Source organism: Chiloscyllium punctatum, chromosome 39 (assembly GCF_047496795.1).
Source record: "Chiloscyllium punctatum isolate Juve2018m chromosome 39, sChiPun1.3, whole genome shotgun sequence".
Taxonomy (NCBI): Eukaryota; Metazoa; Chordata; class Chondrichthyes; order Orectolobiformes; family Hemiscylliidae; genus Chiloscyllium; species Chiloscyllium punctatum.
Genome location: NC_092777.1, coordinates 66,115,064 through 66,140,214, shown reverse-complemented (window position 1 = coordinate 66,140,214; position 25,151 = coordinate 66,115,064).

Here is a 25,151-nt window from a genome sequence, read left to right as displayed (position 1 = left end):
AAAACATTGAAGGGTGAAGCTGGATGAATATCCAAGTTAGAAAACTGCAGGAGGTGGAGAGGAGGTTTGGAGGAGGCTCGAGTGAAGTGTAGAGACCAGCACTGAGCAGTGGGGCTGAATGGTCAGTTTGTGTTAATTCAAAGTCAAGAAACAAAAGATGGATTGAACTCAGTGTGGTTGACTATACAGGCCACATGATGACTAATCTGATTTTCCAGCCACTTAGTAGAATTGTGGTAATGTAGTGCTGGGTTGAGAATGGGCGGGCTGTTCTTATTAACTGTTTCCATAGTAAAACCAATCACAATGCTGTTGGATGGGAGTTACATATTAGTCTGAGCACCATGGTATAATGATGAGGTAACTGATCACATGGCTGAGCATGTGCAGATACAGCATGACAGAGATGTGTTTGAGAACTTGCTCAGCATAGTGTTGCAGGAAGTCTGACATTAGGGAGTGTGACTGATGAGGAAGGAATCTTAGGCTTCCTGTCTGTGTAGGAGAGTTCAGACTAACTGGCTGGCAGATTAACATCAAACTGACATTGGGTTTCAGTAATATGAAAGCTGTGGGATCACTATCTAAAAGAAAGCTTTACTGTGTCTTTAACCCTATGCTGTCCCTGTACTGGGAGTGTTTGATGGGGGACAGTGTAGAGGGAGCTTTACTCTGTATCTAACCCTGTGCTGGGAGGGTTTGATGGGGGACAGTGTAGAGGGAGCTTTACTCTGTATCTAACCCTGTGCTGGGAGGGTTTGATGGGGGACAGTGTAGAGGGAGCTTTACTCTGTATCTAACCCTGTGCTGGGAGGGTTTGATGGGGGACAGTGTAGAGGGAGCTTTACTCTGTATCTAACCCTGTGCTGGGAGGGTTTGATGGGGGGACAGTGTAGAGGGAGCTTTACTCTGTATCTAACCCTGTGCTGGGAGGGTTTGATGGGGGACAGTGTGATACTGTTCTAAGATGCAGTTTCTCATGTTGAGCATTTGCGATGCTGTAAAAGTTTGAGACTTTTCTTCCCGGGGAGTGGTCAGGGTGGGATTGTTGAATCTCAGCTGCTTGTATGTTCTGTGCAGGGAATGGTTGTGAAGCTGTCTCCAGCTCTTGTTTCGACTATGTTCAGCTGTGGATCGCACCTTTCCTTTTACTCGCAGGATGTAGAAAATGTGCAGAAATTCATTGAATAGAATTGAATTTATTGTCCCGTGTACTGAGACACAGTGAAAAGCTTTGTCTTGTGAGCAATACGGGCAGATCACAGAGTTAAGTAGCATAGATAGTAAATAATAGGTAAACAGCAGCAAAAACAAAAACACAGGTACAGGCGAATGTTAAGAGTTTGAGAGTCCGTTCAGTATTCTAACAACAGTAGGGTGGAAACTGTTCTGAAACCGGCTGGTGTGTGTGTTCAGGCTTCTGTACCTTCTCCCCGATGGTAGAGGTTTTAGAAAAACATTGCCAGGGTGGGATGGGTCTTTGAGAATGCTGGCGGCCTTTCCTTGACAGCGGGCCTGGTAGATGGATTCTATAGATGGGAGGTTGGCCTTTGTGGTTGTCCAGGCTGAGTTCACCACTCTCTATAACCGTCTCCGATCTTGAATGGTACAGTTGCCATAACCAGGTAGTGATACATCCAGACAGAATGCTCTCGATGGCGCACCTATAAAAGTTGGCAAGGGTATTCACTGTCATGCCAAATTTCCTCAGTTGCCTGAGGAAGAAGAGACGTTGTTAGGCCTTTGTAACCAGTGCGTCCACATGAAGAGTCCAAGAAAGCTTGTTGTGGATGACCATTCCCAGGAGCTTGACACTCTCCACTCATTCCACCTCTGAGCTGTTAATGTGTAGGGGGGGCATGAGTAACATCTCGCCGAAAGTCAATAATGAGTTCCTTGGTTTTGCCGGTATTGAGAGCTAGGTTATTCTCAGTGCACCATTTTTCCAGGTCTTCCACCTCCTGTCTGTAGTCTATATTGTCCAAGTTCAGTGTCACTGTTAGAAAGATATTATCTCAGGGCTTGCGAAAGAGGGCAGGGCACTTAAGTTGTTTAATAAATGTAGCTTCATAATTGTTGAATAATTTCTGAACTTCCCAAACTCTGTATAAAATATGTATGTATGACAGCACATGAGGCATTGAGATTCAGTATCTATAATAGAACAGATTTCATGATGTAGATCAGTTTAGAATAATTTTTTAATGATGCCATTCATTTAATTTGACTCCACTTCTATAATTTATAACCGTGAAAACTGGCTATGATCTTCCTACAAAAATATTCAAGGAAAATAATGATTTTAGTGTCCAGATAATTAAATGTTGATGACTGGGCAGGTGAATATTATTTCTAAAAAGAAAAGTGTAGGCTTACAGAAGGACATAAGGAACAAAAGCAGGAGTAGGCCATTGGCCCTTTCTGCTTGTTTCACCTTTCAGTAAGATCATGACTGATTGGTCAGTGGTGTCAGTACCACTATCTGTTTGGATATCTCCCTCTGTGAGCTGGGATTACATTCAGAGATCCAGCCTCCAACGCACTCTGGGCTTCAGACCTCTAAAGACTGGTGATCCTCTGACAGAAAATCGTTCCTAATAAACCCCATTTAAAGTAGGAGGGGGTGATGTAGTGAGTTAGCACTGTTGTCTCTCAGTGCCAGGGTCCCAGGTTCGATTCCTGCCTTGGGCAACTGTCTGTGTGGAAATTGCACGTTCTCCCCGTGTCTGCGTGGGTTTCCTCCGAGTGCTCTGGTTTCCTCCCACAAACCAAAGATGTGCAGGTCAGGTGAATTAGCCATGCTACATTGCCCATAGTGTTCTGGGTGTGTAGGTTAGGTGCATGAATCAGGGGTAAATGCAGGGGAATGGGTCTGGGTGGGTTAATCTTTGGAGGGTCAGTGTGGACTTGCTGGGCTGAAGGGCCCGTTTCCATACTGTAGGGATTCTATATCTAACTCATTGTTAAACCCTGTCCCTTGGTTGTAGACGCTTCATGCTTGCCCCCAGACAGTGTGGCACTCTTTCAGCACCGACTGTCTGACAGTGCAACACTCTCTCAGTACTGACCCTCCAACAGTGTGGCGCGCCCTCAGTACTGACCCTCCAACAGTGTGGCACTCCCTCAGTATTGCACTGGGAGTGCCAGTCTGGACCTTTTGCTGATGCCTATGAAATTGAGAGTTGATCCTCTGCCTCAGAAATCCTGAATCATGTTTGAAAGGAGCAGACGAGAGATCTCTGTGCATCAATATCATCTGAGGGTATGGGTCATTGGGCTATTATTGCTCTGTGTAAATCGGCTGACGAATTTCCAATGTTACACCAATTATTTCATTGGCTGTGATGTGCTTTGTGTGGCCTCAGTTTGTGACAGAAATAAATCAAATTATTTCCTTTACATCAGAGGTTGGTGTTGCAGTTTTCTAATCAGTGCAATGCCTGATTGGAATTGATTGATTTAACGGGATCCAGAGTCCTTTTATCATTTTCCATTTATGATAAAATACAGCATTTCATAAGATAGAGAACTGGTATCACCATCATCTTTGTAAATGAGCAATACATTGCAGACCCATTCCTGAGTGCAATCCTGCATGGGGACCAATATATCAGGGGCGTAGACAGGAGACTCTGTAGCCGTGCACAAGAATTCAGGATGGTATGCTGTCTCCTTGGTGCCACATCTCAAAGTGGTTTGCAGCATATTGTCAAAGGGGTGAGTGAGAAGCTGGACATTGTAGATATTGACAAGAATGATGGAAAAGGTTGAGGGTTTGCAGAATGAATACAGGAAATTAGGGAGGAGATTAAAAAGCAGAACCTCAAACGTGGTCATCTCTGGACTAATCCCAGTGCCATGTACTAGTGGAGAGTAGGAACAGGAGGATAAGGTCGGTCAATCAGTGTCTGAGGAGCTGGTGCAGGGGCAGGGATTCAGATTGTTGGATGATTGGGATCCCTTCTGGGGCAGAAGAAACCTGTACAAAAGGGACGGGTTTTATCTGAACTGGCGGGGAGATTTGCTCGTGTTAGATGGGAGCCTTTAAACTAGTGGGGTTGGGGGAATATTAAGTAGTGGTGAGAAATGAGAGACAGATGAGGATGGTTCGACAATTACACCCAGCAAATTAATTAGAGAGGCAGGCAAGAGTAAGTCAGAGAATGAGGTAATGCTGAAGGTCTGACAGGTAATGCAGATGAACTCAGGGTATGTATGGGAACATGGATCTGAGACATCATTGCTATTACAGAAACATGGCTGAGGGAGGGACAGAACTGGCAGCTGAATGTTCCAGGCGAGACGAAGGATTGAAAAGGAGTCAAGAGAGGAGGGCGGAGTGGTGTTTTTAATTAGGGAAACCATTACTGTTGCTGTTGGGATATTTCTGAGGGATCATCCAGCGAAGCTATCTGAGTGGAACTCCGAAAGAAGCAGGGGATGACCACCTTGATGGGATTATACGACAGGCCCCCCCCCCACCCCAAAAGTCAGCAGGAAATAGAAGAGCAAATATGTAGGGAGATCGCAGATATCTGTAAGAGTAAGAGGGTTAAATAGTCAGCAATTTTAACTTGCGGAAAATGTGTTGCTGGAAAAGCGCAGCAGGTCAGGCAGCATCCAAGGAACAGGAGAATCGACGTTTCGGGCATTAGCCCTTCTTCAGGAACGTCGATTCTCCTGCTCCTTGGATGCTGCCTGACCTGCTGCGCTTTTCCAGCAACACATTTTCAGCTCTGATCTCCAGCATCTGCAGTCCTCACTTTCTCCTCAGCAATTTTAACTTTCCAAACATAGGCAGGGACTGTCATAGTGCTAAGGGTTTGGATGATGAAGAATTTGTTAAATGTGTTCAAGAAAATTTTCTTTATCAATACGTAGATGTACCTACTGGAGGAGCAAAACTTGCCCTTCTCTTGAGAAATAATGCAGGGCAAGGAACTGAAGTGTTAGAGAGAGAGCACTTTGGGACCAGTGATCATAATTCTATTCATTTTAAAATAGTTATGAGAAAGATAGGCCTTGTTTAAAAGTTAAATTTCTTAATTGGAGCAAGGCAAATATTGATGGTACGAGACAGGAACTTTCAAAAGTTGACTTGGGTAGATTGTTCACAAATAAAAGGATGACAGGCTAGTGGGAAGTTTTCAAAAGTGAGATAACGAGAGTTCAGAGACAGTATGTTCTTGTTAGTGAAGGGTAAGGCTGGGAAGGCTAGGAACAAATGGATGAATAAAGATATTGATTCTGGTGAAGAATATGGAGGCATATGTTAAGCTTAGACAACTGGGATCAAGTGAATCGCTTTAAGAGTTTAAGGGGCATAGAACATTACAGCACATTACAAACCCTTTGGCCCTCGATGTTGTGTTAACCTGTGAAACCAATGTGAAGCTCATCCAACCTAAACTATTCCATTTTCATCCATATGTTTATCCATAAGACCATAAGACATAGGAGTGGAAGCAAGGCCATTCGACCCATCAAGTCCACTCCACCATTTAATCATGGCTGATGGGCATTTCAATTCCACTTACCTGCACTTTCCCCGTATCCCTTAATTCCTTGTGAGATCAAGAATTTATCAATCTCTGCCTTGAAGACCCCCAACATCCCAGCCCCCACTGCGCTCTGTAGCAATGAATCCCACAGGCCTACCACTCTCTGGCTGAAGAAATGTCTCCTCACTTCTGTCCTAAATTGATGCCCTTTAATCTTAAGGCTGTGCCCAGGGGTCCTAGTCTCCCCGCCTAATGGAAACAACTTCCTAGTGTCCACCTTTTCTAAGCCATCTTGTAAGTTTAGACAATAGACAATAGACAATAGATGCAGGAGTAGGCCATTCAGCCCTTCGAGCCTGCACCGCCATTCAATATGATCATGGCTGATCATTCCCAATCAGTATCCTGTTCCAGCCTTATCTCCATAACCCTTGACTCCACTATCTTTAAGAGCTCTATCCAATTCTTTCTTAAATGAATCCAGAGACTGGGCCTCCACTGCCCTCTGGGGCAGAGCATTCCACACAGCCACCACTCTCTGGGTGAAGTAGTTTCTCCTCATCTCTGTCCTAAATGGTCTACCCCGTATTTTTAAGTTGTGTCCTCTGGTTCGGCACTCCCCCATCAGCGGAAATATGTTTCCTCCTGCCAGAGTGTCCAGTCCTTTCATAATCCTATACGTTTCAATCAGATCCCCTCTCAGTCTTCTAAACTCAAGGGTATACAAGCCCAGTCGCTTCAGTCTTTCCGTGTAAGGCAATCCTGCCATTCCAGGAATTGACCTCGTGAACCTACGCTGCACTCCCTCAATAGCCAGAATGTCTTTCCTCAAATTTGGAGACCAGAACTGCACACAGTACTCCAGGTGTGGTCTCACCAGGGCCCTGTACAGCTGCAGAAGCACCTCTTTGCTTCTATACTCAATTCCTCTTGTTATGAAGGCCAGCATGCTTTTAGCCTTCTTCACGACCTGCTGTACCTGCATGCTTGCCTTCATTGACTGGTGGACAAGAACACCCAGATCTCTCTGAACAGCCCCTTTACCTAAATTGATTCCATTTAGGTAGTAATCTGCCTTCCTGTTCTTGCCACCAAAGTGGATAACCAGACATTTATCCACATTAAACTGCATCTGCCATGCATCTGCCCACTCACCTAACTTGTCTAGGTCACCTTGTAATCTCCTAACATCCTATTAGATTTCTATTTCCTCAAATTTCTATTAGATCTTCCCATAACTTTCTAAATGCGAATGAATACAATCCCAGGATCCTCAGCTGACCATGACATGTTAGGACTACCATTCCGGGGATCATCCGTGTGAATCTCCACTGGACATGCTCCAGTGTCAGTAAAAGACAGGGAGATGGGCAGAGGGGGTGGGGTTGCCTTGTTAGTTAAGAATGAGATTAAATCTATGGCACTGAATGACATAGGGTCAGATGATGTGGAGTCTGTGGGTGGGGTTGAGAAGCCACATAGGCAAAAAAAGCCATAATGGGAGTTATGTACAGACCTCCCAGCAGTGGTCAGGACCAGGGGCGCAAGATGTACCAGGAAATAGATAGCGCACCTCAGAAAGGCAAAGTCACGGTGATCATGGGGGAGGATACTGGTAACAGAGACAGAAAATACTGGAGAATATCAAAACAGGCAGCATCTGTGAAATGTTAACACTTCAGTTCTGTGACTTTCCATCAGGAAAACGAAAGACTGTACGAGGTGATTCATGTTTGTGAGCTTCCAGCTGGAGTGGGGTTACATATAGGTGCAGACTGGTGAGGAAAGGCAGAGCTCCCTCTTCAGAAGACACTATCTGGATATTTATTGCGATGCTTTGAACTCATTTTGCCTTGAGGTCATTAATCCAGTAACAGAAACAGTACAGTGCTATACTTGATAAAATTGAATAGCAGATGAGGTTTCCCATCAGAGTGTAAATCTGCAAATCTAGGCCATAAATTTTAACATAGCCTTTTCATTTTATCAACTGAGATTGCTGTAGCCCTAACTCTTCATTCACTCAACTTTTCTCCTTAGAACCTGATGAATATGCAGCTGAGCAAGTCCAGAATGGAAACAGAGACAAACGCACATTAACCAATCGATCAATCACAGAGCACATGTGTGCAGTGGTATGTCACATGGAAAGTTCAGCTCAGAGTAACTAAAACATTTCATCGTGAAGGGAAACCAGTCTCACAAAATTGACATTTAGTGTTCTATCACAAGTGTAATATAACAACAGCTGATCACACAGTTCATGACATGATGATGGTGCCCAAAGAGAGCATTGGGAGATAAAGTCATCTATAATTCATCACAAAGCTCAGATTTCAATAGAAATAAGATGGGATTATAAAATGCAAATTTTCAGGCCATCACTTCAGTTTGTTAGCCTTTTTTAAAATCATTCATGGGATGTGTGCATCATTAGCTAGGCCAGCATTTATTGCCCAGAGGGCAGTTAATTGTCAACCACATTCTGGATGTAGGTTTGCTCGCTGAGCTGAAAGGTTCATTTTCAGAAGTTTCGTCACCATACTAGGTAACATCAGTGAGCCTCCGGATGAAACACTGGTGGCATGGACCACTTTCTATTCATGTGTTTAGGTTTCCTTGGCCTGGTGATGTCATTTCCTGTGGTGATGTCATTTACATTCTTTTTCTCAGGGGGTGCTAAATGGGATCCAATTCAATGTGTTTGTTGATAGAGTCCTGATTGAAATACCATGCTTCTAGGAATTCGCGTGCATGTTTCTCTTTGGCCTGTCCTAGGATGGATGTGTTGTCCCAGTCGAAGTGGTGTCCTTCCTCATCTGTATGTGAGGATACTAGTGAGAGAGGGTCATGTCTTTTTGTGGTTAGTTGATGTTCATGTATCCTCGTGACTAGTTTTCTGCCTGTTTGTCCAATGTAGTGAATGTTACAGTTTTTGCATGGTATTTTGTAAATGATATTAGTTTTGCTTGTTGTCCTTATGGGGTCTTTCAAGTTTATTAGCTGCTGTTTTAGTGTGATGGTGGGTTTGTGGGCTACCATGATGCTAAGACATCTGAGTAGTCTGGTAGTTATTTCCAAGGTGTCTTTGATATAGGGGAGAGTGGCTAGGGTTTCTGGATGGGTTTTGTCTGTTTGTTTGGGTTTGTTACTGAGAAATTGTCAGACTGTGTTCATTGGGTATTCATTCTTTTTGAATACCCGGTATAGGTGATTTTCCTCTGCTCTGCGTAGTTCCTCTGCTGCAGTATGTGGTGGCTCATTGAAATAATGTTCTAATGCAGCTTCGTTTGTGGGCGTTGGGATGGTTGCTTCTGTAGTTGAGTATTTGGTCCATGCGTGTTGTTTTCTTGTAGACACTGGTTTGAAGTTCCCCATTGGCTGTTCACTCAACTGTGACATCTAGGAATGGCAGTTTGTTGTTGATTTCCTCCTCTTTAGTGAATTTTATGTCAGTAAGGGTATTGTTGATGTTCTTGAAGGTTTCCGCTAATTTGTTTTGTTTAGTGATGACAAAGTCAACCACATTGCTGTAGGTCTGGAGTCACATGTAGGCCAGACCAGATAAGGATTGCAGTTTCCTTCCCTAGGGGACATTAGTGACCCAGATGGATTTTTATAACAGTTGAGAATGGATTCATGATCATCATTAGATTCAGGTTTTTATTGAATTCAAATTCCACCATCTGCCATGGCAGGATTACCTGAGTCTCTGGTATAATAATCTAGCAATAATATCACTAGGCTATCACCTGCCCTTGAAGTCTTGGTTTATTAAGGGGGAGAATGTGAACTTTTAGGGGACTGTCAGTTATAGAGTCATAGATTCATTGAGATGTACAGCATGGAAATGGACCCTTTCATCCAACACATCCATGTCAACCAGATATCCTAAATTAATCTAGTCCCATTTGCCAGCACTTGGCCCATATCCCACTAAACCCTTCCTATTCATATACCCATCCAGATGCTGTAATTGTACCAGCCTCCACCACTTCCTTTGGCAGCTCATTCCATACACACACCACCCTCTGTGTAAAAACGTTGCCCCTTAGGTCCCTTTTTAATCTTCCCCCTCTCACCCTAAACCTATGCCCTTCAGTTCTGGATTCCCCCACCCAGGGAAAAGACCTTGTCTATTTACTCTCTCCATGCCCCTCATGATTTTATAATCCTCTATAAAGTTACCCTTCAGTATCTGAAATTCCAGGGAATACAGTCCCACGCTCTTCACCCTCTCCCTATAGCTCAAACTCTCCAACTCTGACAACATCCTTGTAAATCTTTTCTGAATCCTTTCAAGTTTCACAAGATCGTCCTGATAGGAGGGAGACCAGCAGTGCACGCAGTATTCCAAGAGTGGGAGAATGTGAGGACTGCAAATGCTGGAGATCAGAGTCGAGAGTGTGGTGCTGGAAAGCACAGCAGGTCAAGCAGCATCCAAGGAGCAGCAGAATCGACGTATTGGGCATAAGCCCTTCATCGCACTCTTGACTAACGTGCAGAGAATCCCAACAGTGTGGAAACAGACCATTCAGCCTAACAAGTCCACGCTGAATCTCCGAAGAGTTTCCCACCCAGACTCACCAGCCTACCCTACCCCTGTAACCTTGCATTTCCCGTGGCTAATGCAACCTGTTTATCCCTGGACACTCTGGGCAATTTCCCATGGCCGATCCGCCTAATCTGCACATTTTTGGACTGTGGGAGGAAACCAGAACACCTGGAGGAAATCCATGCAGTTACAGGGAAAATGTGCAAACTCCACATGAACAGTATCCTCGGCTGAAATCAAACCTGTGTCTCTGACGCTGTAAGACCGAGGTCCTAACCATTGGGCCACCATGCCATTATTAATAGCAAATCAATGGAGTGCTGCAATGTTGCAGATGTTGGAGTTTTGAATCAAATAATAAACCAAGACTCTATTCCACAGTATTCTGTACCTTATTTAATAAACACCAATGTTTATCCTGCCTGCCTAATCAATTGCTATGTCTGTAAACTATCTTTTACCAGGACACAATGATCACTCTGTACTCAGAGCTCTGCAATCTCTCTCCATTTAAGTAATCTGCTGCTTTTCCATTCTTCCTGCCAAAGTGGATTGTTCACATTTTCCCACATCATACTCCACCTCCCATATTTTGCCTACTCACTTAACCTATGTCCCTTCGCAAATCTGTATTGTTGTAATGATATTATGACTTGAAGAGGTGTAATTTGTCCAGGTATTTTTTAATGAAGAAAGATTGAGACAGAGGTGATGAGCAGTTTCTCTTAAATCCATTAAAGCAAACAACTTGTGAGGCCTTTTTTTTTAAGTTGGAACAATAGAAGCAGCCTGACTGGGTGGAGTCAAGCTCCCACAGAACCAGGATTGTTAGTTATTACTTTCTGCAGTTGTTGGGGTCTTGAAGCAGGATGTGAAAGCTCCTATTCCTCTCCCTGTTACAGCTAAAATCTGGAGATCTCTGCCTGGTGCTTGAATCACATGTGAGACAATCTATTTTACTGAATTTGTCCTTACCAAGGGTGTGTTTATAAGACCATAAGGCATAGGAGCGGAAGTAAGGCCATTCAGCCCATCGAGTCCACTCCGCCATTCAATCATGGCTGATGGGCATTTCAACTCCACTTACCCGCATTCTCCCCCTAGCCCTTAATTCCTTGTGACATCAAGAATTTATCAATTACTGCCTCAAAGACATTTAGCGTCCCAGCCTCCACTGAACTCTGCGGCAATGAATTTCACAGGCCCACCACTCTCTGGCTATAGAAATGTCTCCGCATTTCTGTTCTGAATTTACCACCTCTAATTCTAAGGCTGTGTCCACGGGTCCTAGTCTCCTTGCCCAACAGAAACAATTTCCTAGCATCCACCCTTTCCAAGCCATGTATTATCTTGTAAGTTTCTATTAGATCTCCCCTTAATCTTCTAAACTCCAGTGAATATAATCCCAGGATCCTCAGCCGTTCCTCATATGTTAGACCTACCATTCCAGGGATCATCCATGTAAATCTCCGCTGGACACGCTCCAGTGCCAGTATGTCCTTCCTGAGATGTGGGGACCAAAACTGGACACAGTACTCCAAATGGGGCCTAACCAGAGCCTTATAAAGTCTCAGTAGCACAACGGTGCTTTTATATTCCAACCCTCTTGAGATATGGGATGTTACTACATTGGAACAGTTCCTGTTTAGTAGTTACATCACCTATTATGTTAATTTTCCAATAGAGTTATTTCAATTCTTCCATCTTTTCTCTGTATTTTGACTGTAGTTTGAGAATAAAGTACATTTTGCTTCAAGCCTGGAAATTTGACCAATCAAATTGCAACATCTCACACTTGCCTTTTAAAATAAAAAAAAGTTGAGGTTGAGGCTATCTTCTTCATATATTTGGAGGGGGGGGTTGGTATGGACCATAACAATAGCCTCTGCATAGCTCACTTTCTTACCTAGCTTAGTGTCATTGGCAGTTCCTTCAATCTCTTCATCTAAGTCATTGAGAGAGATTGTAAAGGGATGAAATTGCAGCACTGATCCCTGTGATGTATCACTCATTACATCTTACAATCCAAAAATGACCTCCTTATGTCTACTCTGTGGTTCCTGTTAGCTAGCTAATCCTCTCTCTATGCTAATATCTTACCCCAACACTATGAACCCTTGTTTATTTACATTAGATATGGCACCCTGTCAAATGCCTTTTGTAAATCCAAATACACAACACAAGCTGGTTATCCCGTATCCACTGTGATTGTTACTTCCTCAAACCTGTCTTCCCTTTCACATAATCATGTTTACTCGGATTGACCGCATTATGATTCTGCAAGTGCCCTCCTCTATAATTTATTCCATTATTTAGCAGATATTAAGCTACTTGGCCTGTGGTTTCTTGGTTTTGTCTCCCTCCTGTGAATAGTTGCGCCCATTATTGGCATCTTTGCCAGAGCTGAATAAATAAGACTAACTTATCCACCATCTCAGCAGCAACTTCTTTTAAGACCCGAGAATGAAAGGTATCAGGCCCTGGGGATTGCCATCTTTCTCAGTCCATTTTCCCAAGTGATTGCTGTCATTTTAACTTCCTCATTTATTTACATCTCCCAATTTACAATTATTTCTAGGTTATTCTGATATTCCTTACAGTGAAAACAGATTCAAAATATCTGTTCAATTCATACTTCATTTCCTTATTTTCCATTATTAATTCCCTATTCTTACTCTCCAGGGCCAATGCTAAGATTACTTACTCCTTTCCTTTTTAAATACTGGCAAACACTTACTACATATGTTAAATGTCTAGCTAGCTTTCCCTCATGCTTTAATTTCTTGTTAGTAATTCTTTGTTGTTTTTTACATTCTGTCCAATCATACGGGCTGTCACGAATTTTGATAGAATTGAACACTTTTTTTTCTTTCAATTTAATATTAACTTTAATGTCACTAAGTAGCTCCCAATCACACACCCTTCCTCCAGGTTCTTTCTTTCTCAGTGGAATGGACCTTTGTTGAGTGTCTGTCTTTGTCAATGTCTCTCACTGAATTGTTGCTGAGAAACCCATAACCTAATTTAGCTATCACTGTCTTTGCACACTCACACGTGCCCTAATGTGAGTTTGAAACACTAGTCTTAGACCCAGTCTTCACTCTCTCATGGTATCTTCCTGGAATGGAAGGTGCTAGCTATGAAGAGAGGTTGAGTGGGTTAGGATTGTTTTCATTAGAAAAAAGGAGTTTGAGGGGGGACCTGATTGAGGTCTATAAAATCATAAAGGGTGTAGATGAGGTGGATAGAAATAAGCTTTTTCCCAGGGTGAGGGATTCAATAATGAGAGGTTACATGTTCAAGGTGAGAGATGAAAAGTTTAAGGGGGATACATGTGGAAAATACTTCACACAGAGGGTGGTGGGTGTCTGGAACGTGTTGCCAGCAGAGGTGGTAGAGGCAGGCATGGTCGATTCACTTAAGATGTGTCTCGACAGATGCATGAGTAGGTGGGAGCAGAGGGATACAGATTCGTAGGAATTGGGCGTGGGTTTAGACAGTGGATTGGAGGCCTGAAGGGCCTGTCACTGGGCTGTAAATTTTCTTTGTTCATACCAAAAGCAAAGTTCAATCACCTTGACAACATTGCGATTAATTACCCCTAATTCATTGCCCATTACCTGGTCAGGAATAACCTACTCTGTGGTTGGCTCTAAAAGGTGATACTTTAAAAAAGCTTTCCCAAAAAGACTCCATGAACCTGTTACTGAGGCTATCATTATTAATCTGATTCATCTGATTTAAATGTCAGTTAGAATCACCCATAATTATCAACGTATCTCCTTCACAAGCTCCATACTTCTTCCTCTCTAATCTATGTTACAATGTGTACTTTCTTTTCCAGTGTTAGGTGTCCGTACTAAGTGACTTCTTGCCTTTCCTACTTCTGATCTTTCCCCAAATCAATCTGACATCTTGATCTTTAGAGCTGAGGTCATTGTTTTGTACTGTACTAATATACTTAATTAACTGAGCTAGTCCTGAATCTGTTCCTAGTCTATCTGAATTGTCATGTAACCTTGAATATTCATGTCCCAGTCTGTGCCATTTTAGTTGTAAAATTATGCATATTTATTTCACTTTGAGCTGAGAATTCAACTCCATTGCTCTGAATGCTACACACATTTAGGTGCAGAGCCTATTATCACTGAGCCTTCCTGCCACACTCTGGGTATCATTTCTCTTATTGTGACTTTGCTTTCTTGCTTTGTTTTCTCGCTGTAATTTTATCACATCTTCTGTCACTTGACCCCTCACTATTTTGTTTTGTTTAGTCCAAATATCTATTAAAGACTCCTCTACATTACAAGTTATATTCCTAAAAGCACATTGAACATACTTAAATCACCCCGAACACATAAGTCCTCATAAAAACAAACTTTTTGATCTAAAATACAGCTATTCCTGACATAATGTCTTGTAGATGTCAATGAAAACTGTAAACCTATGACCTCGTGCTATGATGAGACAGGCTGGGGGACAGTCACACAGGCACGGTGGCACAGTGGTTAGCACTGCTGCCTCACAGCACCAGAGACCCGGGTTCAATTCCCACCTCTGGTGGCTGTCTGTGTGGAGTTTGCACATTCTCCCCGTGTCTGCATGGGTTTCCTCCCACAGTCCAAAAGTGTGCAGGTTTGGTGAATTGGCCATGCTAAATTGCCTGTAGTGTTAGATGGAGGGGAGTGGGTTGTAGGTTGGCGTGGACTTGTTGGGCCGAAGGGCCTGTTTCTGCACTGTAAGTAATCTAGTCTTTAATAATGATTGGAAACATCGAGCATTGATTTTTCAATGCACAGGCAGGCTTCTTTTTTAATTTAAAGAGCAGGAGATTTAAATTACTAGACATCTTAACCGTGCTTGAGTTTTTGCATTTGCTCCAAAAATTCATAACTCACAAACTGCAGCTGAGGCCTTCATTCCAGTGAAGATGGGATCCATTTGAACACAGCAATAATCTCAAGAAGCTTCGCTGAGTTTGGGCTTCTCTTGTGAGTGAGTCCCAACTTGACCTCATTTCCCAAACTGCACAGAAATGAGACTTCTCTATGTGGATTCCCAGCAAATGTGGTTGTGACGTAGTGTCTTCACTACTCCACAATAATCCAGAGCCTCATGTTCAAATCTCCTCCGTCTCTGCAGAACTTCCTTCAGCTCCACGGCCCTCTGAGATGGAACATAGAACATAAGAACACTACAACTCAGTACAGGCCCTTTGCCCCTCGATGTTGTGCCAACCTGTGGAACCAATCTGAAGCCTATCTAACTTACACTATTCCATTTTCATCCATATGTTTATCCAATGACCATTTAAGTGCCCTTAAACTTGGTTTCTACTACTTCTACTACAGTTGCAGGCAGTGTGTTCCATGCCCCTACTACTCTCTGAGTAAAGAAACTACCTCTGATGTCTGAGCTATATCTATCACCCCTCAATTTATAGCTATGTCCCCTTATGCTAGCCATCACCATCCGAGGAAAAATGATCTCACTGTCCACCCTGTCTAATCCTCTGATTATCTTATATGTTTCAATTACATTACCTCTCAACTTTCTTCTCTCTGATGAAAACAGCCTCAAGTTTCCTCATAAGACCTTCCTTCCATACCCAGGCAATGTCCTAGTAAATCTCCTCTGAACCCTTTCCAAAGCTTCCACATCTTTCCTAAAATTGCGGTGACCAGAACTGTACACAATATTCCAGGTGCAGTTGCCCCAGAGTTTTGTACAGCTGCAGCATGACCTCATGGCTCTGAAACTCAATCCCTTTACTAATAAAAGCTAACACACTGTATGCTTTCTTAACAAACCTTTCAACGTGGGTGGCAACTTTCAGGGCTCTATGTACACTTCATGCCTCTCACCTACAATCAGTCTTCCTAACGTTTAATTCTTTCACTTCATCTCCATTTAGTTTCACAATGTCCCTGTGAAGATCCTTGGGTAATTTTACAAAATTAAGAGTGAGGCAGAATTTTTGGCTGTGGTTGTTCTGATCCAGCATTCACTGCTACCTTGTACGATGTAAATGCAGAAAATCACAAATGTGGGCATTGGTTTGTCTCATCTTACCCTTTTCTAATGAAGTCCTACAACCACAAAATTGTTACAGAACAGAGGGAGGCCATTCAGCCATCCAAACCCAGTGCCCATCCCTTCCCCACCAACCTGAAAATCTTTCATTTTGCTTTTTGAGATGTTTGTTCAATTCTGTTTTGAAAGATACAACTGAACCACTCTCTCAGGCAGTGTGTTAACTTTCATCAATTAACCTGCACACACCAGACATTAAACCTGGGGTCTCTCTGCCTTACACAGCTGCATTCCACATGGGATGTATCTTTCTCAATCACCTCTCTGTTGGTGAAACACTGTCTTTGTTGGAGAGATGGTAATTTGAAGTCAAGCTCTTATTTGCTGTTGTTGACTCTCCGTCTCACTTCTCATTAAAGAATGCAGGAACAGTAACATCCACTGATGAGGCCTGTGTGCTTACACTGACAGAACGAGGTAAGGAATGGTAAAGGATTAATTGTGCAAACATTGCACTGGTCCCATGAGGTCACATCAGAAACAATGAGAGTTGTATGTAGTGCTTGAGGCTAAGCCAGGAGTAAATCTGTTTCAGAATAAGAAAATAATGTTATTGATTCCTCTCTAATTTCTTCCATTAACAAGACAACAAAAATACATCGAACTCAGGGGAATAGAGACAGGTCTGACAAGACCGAGTCATTCAATATATTCCCAGTCTGATAGTTTAAACAATCTTTCCCCCATTTCTCTGAACTTTACCAATGTTCCTCATCAAAAAAAGACGTAATCAGTGACACTCTGGATGCTATGTAATGAGTGTCCCCCAGATCACCTCAGTCACTCTCCAGCTCATACACTTCACTCACAGGCACCACAAATGCAAGAGTTTTCTTTCAAGAAGCAATGCAAGACAGCATTTCTTTCCTCATTTGGCCTCTTGAGGAATAATTCAGGGCAGCTCATCATTTACATTAGAAACAACAGAATCAATAGATTAAGGGAACAAAAACATAACTGTTTCTGAGGCAGAATGGAGGTAGACCGAATCAGGGGACAATTAGCTAACACAACAGGCAGAAAAACTGAAAATCTTTAAGAATGTAATCTGAAGTTCCACTGCCAAAGTGTTTGAGGACTCTGGGTCTGTATTTGATGGAGTTGAAAAGGATGGGGGGAGGGAGCGTTTCATTGAAACTGACAGAATACTGAGATACCATGACAGAAACGGTTGTGGAGAAGTTGGTTCCACTAATAAGGAGCCAAGGGCACAGCCTCAGGGTAAAGGGATGACCCTTTAGAACTGAGACGAGGAGGAGTTTCTTCAGCCAGAGGTTGGGGAATCTGTGGAACTCATTGCTGCAGAGGGCTGTGGAGGCCAAGTCATTGAATGTATTTAAGACTGAGATAGGTTAATGATTAATAAGGGGATCGAGGGTTACGAGGAGAAGGTAGAAGAATAGAGTTGTGATGATCAAATAGTAGAGTAGTCAATGGGCTGAATGGCCAAATTCAGCTCTTACATCTTATGGTGTTTTGTCTGTGATCACCACTAACATCAGTGCAAATGTGCCAGTGGTGAGTCTGTCCCTGGAAATGGCCCCATCCTTTCTGCTTTCCCTCTTCAATGTAAGGTTCCGACTTGCTGACAAAACACACCTTGTTATGAATGAGTTGCTCAGTAGCACTGTGCGTGACTGACCTGGCCAAGTCTGTAAGACGAGAACAGCTCCAAAAAGTGGTGCGAGACCCAGCCAGTGGGAAAAACCTACTTTACCCCTTCCTCATCAACCTACCTGTGTCATCTCTCTCCAATAATGTAAGTAGGAGTGACCACAGCACTGACCGAGCAGCTCAAGACAGGGCATCCATGAGGCACTGTGGGCCATCAGCACCAGAAGAACTGTACTCCAGCACAATCTGTAACCTCATGGCCCAGCATATCTCCCACTCAACCATTATCACCTTGTTCAATGGAGAGTGCAGGAGGGCACACCAGGAGCAGCACCAGGCAAACCTGAAGATGAGGTGTCAACCTGGTGAAGCTACCAAACAGGACTACTTACATGCCAAACAGCACAAGCAGCAAATGATAAATAGAGCTAAGTGATCCTACAACCAATGGATCAGACATAAACTCTGCAGTTCAGCTACATCCCGTTGTGAATGGTGGTGGACAATTAAACAACTCAATTAAGGAGGAGGTTCCACAAATATCCCCATCCTCAATCATGGGGGTGCACAACACATCAGCACAAATGGTAAGGATGAAGCATGTGCAACAATCTTCAGACAGGAGTTGATCTGTCCTGGCCTCCTCCAGCAGTTCCCACCATCACAGTTACCTGCATTCAGTCAATTTGAATCACTCTGGACACACTGGATATTGCAAAGTCTGTGGATCCTGACAAAATGTTTTGCAACCAATGAAATCCTTATTAAACTGTGATCGTTGTAGTAAAGTATCAAACATTGGCAATCAATTTTCACAAAGCAAGTTCCCATAAAAAACAACTTGGGAATGGCCACATAATTTGGTCTTCCCACTTCATCCCATTCTTTTATCCCCTCTATTTCCCTCCTCCTCTTCTATTCCCTCAATTCTTCCCTCGCTTCTCCTTTTCCTTTCCCTCTCACTCCATCTTCGTCCTGCCTTCACTCTCTCTGTCTCTCTCCTCTGTGCATTCTCCTGAAAGCAGAAATATCCTGTTGTTTGAAGTTGTTGTAAGACTGAGCTGAGTGGGGTTTATTTCAGCCTGGCCCTTCAGTTTAAATTTGACCATTTGGAGATTTCTTCATTGGGAGAAATCTCCCGCTGTCCCACCTTTCCTTGTGTCCAATAAATGAAACTTAGCTAAATTCCTCAAGCCTCATGTCAGACAAAGACATTTAACTAACTAATAAATAAAATATAACACTCTACCTATGATTACACAAAGTGTTTTCAGAAGAGGTTACCATGAAGCAATGAGCTGTGTCCATCATCTGTTCCTTGGTGCCCTCTTTTGGGTGATAGAGTGAGCAATGGACATGATTTTAAACCGAGGTCACATTTACTCTGGGATCCAGGGACACTCCTAATTCCAGTAGACAGCAGTTCGAATTAGCAAAAGAAATATCCTGAACATTTGCACTTGCCCAATTTCTAAACTTCATTGTTAGAGGGTCAGTGCTGAGGGAGTGCTGCTCTCTCGGAGGGTCAGTGCTGAGGGAGTGCCACACTGTCGGAGGGTCAGTGCTGAGGGAGTGTCACACTATCAGACGGTCAGTGCTGAGGGAGTGCTGCTCTGTCGGAGGGTCAGTGCTGACGGAGTGTCACACTGTCGGAGGGTCAGTGTTGAGGGGGTGCCACACTGTTGGAGGATCAGTGCTGAGGGAGTGCCGCACTGTCGGACGGTCAGTACTGAGGAAGTGCCACACTGTCAGAGGGTCAGTGCTGAGGGAGTGCCGCACTGTTGGAGGGTCAGTGCTGAGGGAATGCCACACTGTTGGAGGGTCAGTGCTGAGGGAGTGCCGCACTGTTGGAGGGTCAGTGCTGAAGGAGTGTCACACTATCGGAGGGTCAGTGCTGAGGGAGTGTCACACTGTCGGAGGGTCAGTGCTGAGGGAGTGCCACACTGTTGGAGGGTCTGTGCTGAAGGAGTGTTACACTGTCGGAGGGTCAGTGCTGAGGGAGGGCTGCACTGTCGGAGGGTCAGTGCTGACGGAGTGTCACACTGACGTAGGGTCAGTGCTGAGGGAGTGTCACACTGTCGGAGGGTCAGTACTGAGGGAGTGCCGCACTGTCGGAGGGTCAGTGCTGAGGGAGTGTCACACTGTCGGAGGGTCAGTACTGAGGGAGTGCCACATTGTCGGGAGGTCAGTACTGAGGGAGTGTCACACTGTCGGAGGGTCAGTGCTGAGGGAGTGTCACACTGTCGGAGGGTCAGTGCTGAGGGAGTTTCACACTGTCGGAGGGTCAGTACTGAGGGAGTGTCACACTGTCAGAGGGTCAGTGCTGAGGGAGTGCAACACTGTCGGAGGGTCAGTGTTGAGGGGGTGCTACACTGTTGGAGCATCAATGCTGAGGGAGTGCCACACCGACGGAGGGTCAGTGTTGAGGGGGTGCCACACTGTTGGAGGGTCAGTGTTGAGGGGGTGCCACACTGTCGGAAGGTCTGTGCTGAGGGAGTGTCACACTGTTGGAGGGTCAGTACTGAGGGAGTGCCACATTGTTGGAAGGTCAGTGCTGAGGGAGTACCACACTGTCAGAGGGTCAGTGCTGAGGGAGTGTCACACTGTCGGAGGGTCAGTGCTGAGGGAGTTTCACACTGTCGGAGGGTCAGTGCTGAGGGAGTGGGCACTGTCGGAGGGTCTGTGCTGAGGGAGTGCCGCACTGTTGGAGGGTCAGTGTTGAGGGAGTGCCACACTGTTAGAAGGTCTGTGCTGAGGGAGTGCCACACTATCGGTGGGTCAGTGCTGAGGGAGTGCTGCACTGTCGGAGGGTCACTGCTGAGGGAGTGCCACACTGTCGGAGGGTCAGTGCTGAGTGATTGCCGCACTGTCAGAGGGTCAGTACTGAGGGAGTGCTGCACTGTCAGAGGGTCAGTGCTGAGGGAGTGCCACACTGACGTAGGGTCAGTGCTGAGGGAGTGCCACACTGTTGGAGGGTCAGTGCTGAGGGAGTGCCACACTGTTGGAGGGTCAGTGCTGAAGGAGTGTTACACTGTCGGAGGGTTAGTGCTGAGGGAGGGCTGCACTGTCGGAGGGTCAGTGCTGAGGGAGTGTCACACTGACGTAGGGTCAGTGCTGAGGGATTGGGCACTGTCGGAGGGTCAGTACTGAGGGAGTGCCACATTGTCGGGAGGTCAGTGCTGAGGGAGTGCCGCACTGTTGGAGGGTCAATGCTGAGGGAGTGCCACACCGACGGAGGGTCAGTGCTGAGGGAGTGTCACACTGTCGGAGGGTCAGTGCTGAGGGAGTGCAACACTGTCGGAGGGTCAGTGTTGAGGGGGTGCCACACTGTTGGAGGGTCAATGCTGAGGGAGTGCCGCACTGTCGGAGGGTCAGTGCTGAGGGGGCGCCACACTGTTGGAGGGTCAATGCTGAGGGAGTGCCACACCGACGGAGGGTCAGTGCTGAGGGAGTGTCACACTGACGTAGGGTCAGTGCTGAGGGAGTTTCACACTGTCGGAGGGTCAGTACTGAGGGAGTGCCGCACTGTCGGAGGGTCAGTGCTGAGGGAGTGCCGCACTGTCGGAGGGTCAGTGCTGAGGGGGTGCCACACTGTTGGAGGGTCAATGCTGAGGGAGTGCCACACTGTTGGAGGGTCAATGCTGAGGGAGTGCCACACCGACGGAGGGTCAGTGTTGAGGGGGTGCCACACTGTTGGAGGGTCAGTGCTGAGGGAGTGCAACACTGTCGGAGGGTCAGTGTTGAGGGGATGCCACACTGTCGGTGGGTCAGTGCTGAGGGAGGGCTGCACTGACGGAGGGTCAGTGCTGAGGGAGTGCTGCACTGTCGGAGGGTCTGTGCTGAGGGAGTGTCACACTGTCGGAGGGTCAGTACTGAGGGAGTGCCACATTGTCGGAAGGTCAGTGCTGAGGGAGTACCACACTGTCGGAGGGTCAGTGCTGAGGGAGTGTCACACTGTCGGAGGGTCAGTGCTGAGGGAGTGTCACACTGTCGGAGGGTCAGTGCTGAGGGAGTGGGCACTGTCGGAGGGTCTGTGCTGAGGGAGTGCCGCACTGTTGGAGGGTCAGTGTTGAGGGAGTTCCACACTGTTGGAAGGTCAGTGCTGAGGGAGTGCTGCACTGTCGGAGGGTCACTGCTGAGGGAGTGTCACACTGTCGGAGGGTCAGTGCCGAGGGATTGTCACACTGTCGGAGGGTCAGTGCTGAGTGATTGCCGCACTGTCAGAGGGTCAGTGCTGAGTGATTGCCTCACTGTCAGAGGGTCAGTGCTGAGGGAGTGCCATACTGACGGATGGTCAGTACTGAGGGAGTGCTGCATTTTTGGAGGGTCAGTCTTGAGCGTATGCCGCCTGTCGGAGGGTCAGTGCTGGGGGAGTGCCGCACTGTCGGAGGGTCAGTACTGAGGGATTGCTGCACTGTCGGAGGGTCAGTGCTGAGGGAGTGCCGCACAGTCGGAGGGTCAGTGCTGGGGGAGTGCCGCACTGTTGGAGGGTCAGTGCTGAGGGAGTGCCGCACTGTTGGAGGGTCAGTGATGAGGGAATGCTGCACTGTCGGAGGGTCAGTGCTGAGGGAGTGCTGCACTGTCAGAGGGTCAGTGCTGAGAGTGTGCCGCACTGTCGGAGGGTCAGTACTGAGGGATTGCCGCACTGTCGGAGGGTCAGTGCTGAGGGAGTGCCACACTGTCAGAAGGTCAGTGATGAGGGAATGCTGCACTGTCAGTGAGTCAGTGCTGAGGGAGTGCTGCACTGTTGGTGGTCTGTGCTGAGGGATCCATACAATGCCTTTGGGTGAGTATGAGGGAGTGCTGGATTGTCAGATTTGCCACAGTATTGGATGACACATTAAACATAGGACCTCCGTTTCTCTTGAAACAGGCTTCAGAAAAGTATGAGGAAACTTTGTTAAACACTCCAAACCTGTGCATCATTGAAGAAAAACTATGCTTTATTTGTTTCTGAAACATCTATTCTTTTCAAATTCTGTCAAATTTGTCAGAAAAAGTACATTTGTCTGGAATAAAGATGAAATCAAAGTTTCACATTTTCATTTCCACTGTGTCATTTATGGTAACCTTAACAAACAAATGGAGAAAATTTAATAAATAGCTTTTGACATCCTATACTCACCAGAGGCTCCAGAAATCTGTAATTCAGCAACAATTTCAGCGTATTCTATCTGTGTTAAAAAGCTGTCAAGGTCATTTCATCTTTCAGCTTCTAAGTTAAAAAATACACCCCACTGGATGCATTGTTAATTAAAAAAAGCTTTTATTTCCCAGCAGCTGTATTAAATAGACACGTTTTGTACAGTGAATATAGAGGTGAACTTTGGGTATGGGGTTGTGATGCTTACCCTGTCAGACCAGAGACTGAAGCTGGCACTAACCTGTGGTCCCCACTAGCTTCATAATTAAAAGGGCAATGTCTTTGTGAGACATCAAGCACAGAAAAAGTTTGGAACACAGAAGGTAATTTTATTAATAAGCTAAGGTTTCTTTTATTAATTGGATCATATTAAATAAGTGCTTATTTATGTATAATCCCATTTCTCTGGAATTATTAGCTGTCTCTCAAACACATTTGGACTATTTGCTGGATAGTTTTTTTCCATAATCTCACTGCAAGTTTTGGGTCAACCTCAGCACAATCCATACAATGTAAAATAAAAGTAAAGTCAGATAAAGATGCAATGTCACTTTACTGCATATCAGTGTGTAAGATGTGGCACCCAACTACTCTGTCCCTACTCCAACAGATTTGCAGGAGTGAGGGAGCTCAGTTACATGCAGGTACTGGGCATTTTTACTTCAGCCAGCTATTGAGGGGAAATGGAACAGAAGTTGGGGATGAAGTGATCAGGTGTTCAGAAGTTGAGGGTTTTTGATCATGTAGATAAGTAGGGATATTTCCACTGGCTGCAGGGTCAGAAACCAGAGGTCAGGGATTGGAGATAATTTGGGAGAGATGAGGAGCAGTTACTTTTGTACAGTCAGTTGTTCTGAGCAGTTATGCTCTGTCTGCTATTTGATGCAGATTCAATTGTAGTTTCCAAAAGGGAATTAGATAAACACCTGGAAGGGTCATTGGAAAAGAGATGAACAGGTTTGCTCTTTGAAAGAGGTGGCACAGACACAGTGGGCTGAATGGTTGTACTACTCACATGATTAAACAGTTGCTCATTAAGACATGGCTCCCCTTACTTATGGAACATGACAGCAGTGAGTGGTATATGAAGAAAGTGATAGGCAGTTACAATAGACAGTAGATACCATTGGCCCTGGAGGATGTAATGTGTTTGCATATTGAGAACTATATAAACACATATTTAAAAAACACACAACAGCAAGTCATTATTTATTTTTTGCCTGAGAGCTAGTGTAACTTGTGGGAAATATAGTCACTTCAGGCCAAAATTATCTATAACTAGGGAGGAATAAATCTGCACTCATCCAGAAACATGGGTCTTGTCAGGTAAATACATCAAGTCAAATACAATGAAAAAACTTCTCCATTAAATAGACAATTTTTTGGTCCATGTTTGAGTAAACGGATATATCAGAAAAAATATACCAATAAACATCAAATTAACTTGGTCAGTGTTGAGAAAAGTTAGCTCAGACTAAGGTGAAATGTAGTGGCCCTCAGAGGTCTTGGGCTTATCCCTGAATCATTTGGGCTGAGACTTGTCCTGACTTCAGAGCGGCTCCAAAAGGGGCAGGGGTGGGGATGGGATGAGTGGGGGGGGGGGGGGGGGGGGGTATGGCGGGCAGGAGAGAAGGGGTAGCAGGAAATGGGGGTGGGCGAGGGAGAGGGCGCAGAACAGAGGGAAGGTGGGGGGAGAAAGAGAGGGAGGGGGACGGGGGATAGGGTTTGGGGGTAGACAGGAGAGGCATGGGGATGAGGGGGGAGTCGGGGATGAGGTGCGGGGATGGACAGGAGGAGGGAGTCAGGGGATGAGGAGTGGGGATGGACAGGAGGAGGGAGTCAGGGGATGAGGAGTGGGGATGGACAGGAGGAGGGAGTCAGGGGATGAGGAGAGGGGATGGACAGGAGGAGGGAGTCAGGGGATGAGGAGAGGGGATGGTCAGGAGGAGGGAGTCAGGGGATGAGGATTGGGGATGGACAGGAGGAGGGAGTCAGGGGATGAGGAGTGGGGATGGACAGGAGGAGGGAGTCGGGGATGAGGAGTGGGGATGGACAGGAGGAGGGAATTGGGGATGAGGAGTGGGGATGGACAGGAGGAGGGAGTCAGGGGATGAGGATAGAGGATGGAGAGGAGGAGGGGGTCAGGGGATGAGGAGAGGGGATGGACAGGAGGAGGAAGACAGGGGATGAGGTGTGGGGAGAGAGGATGCGATAATATATGTTTGAAAGGAGAGCAGAGTTCGAG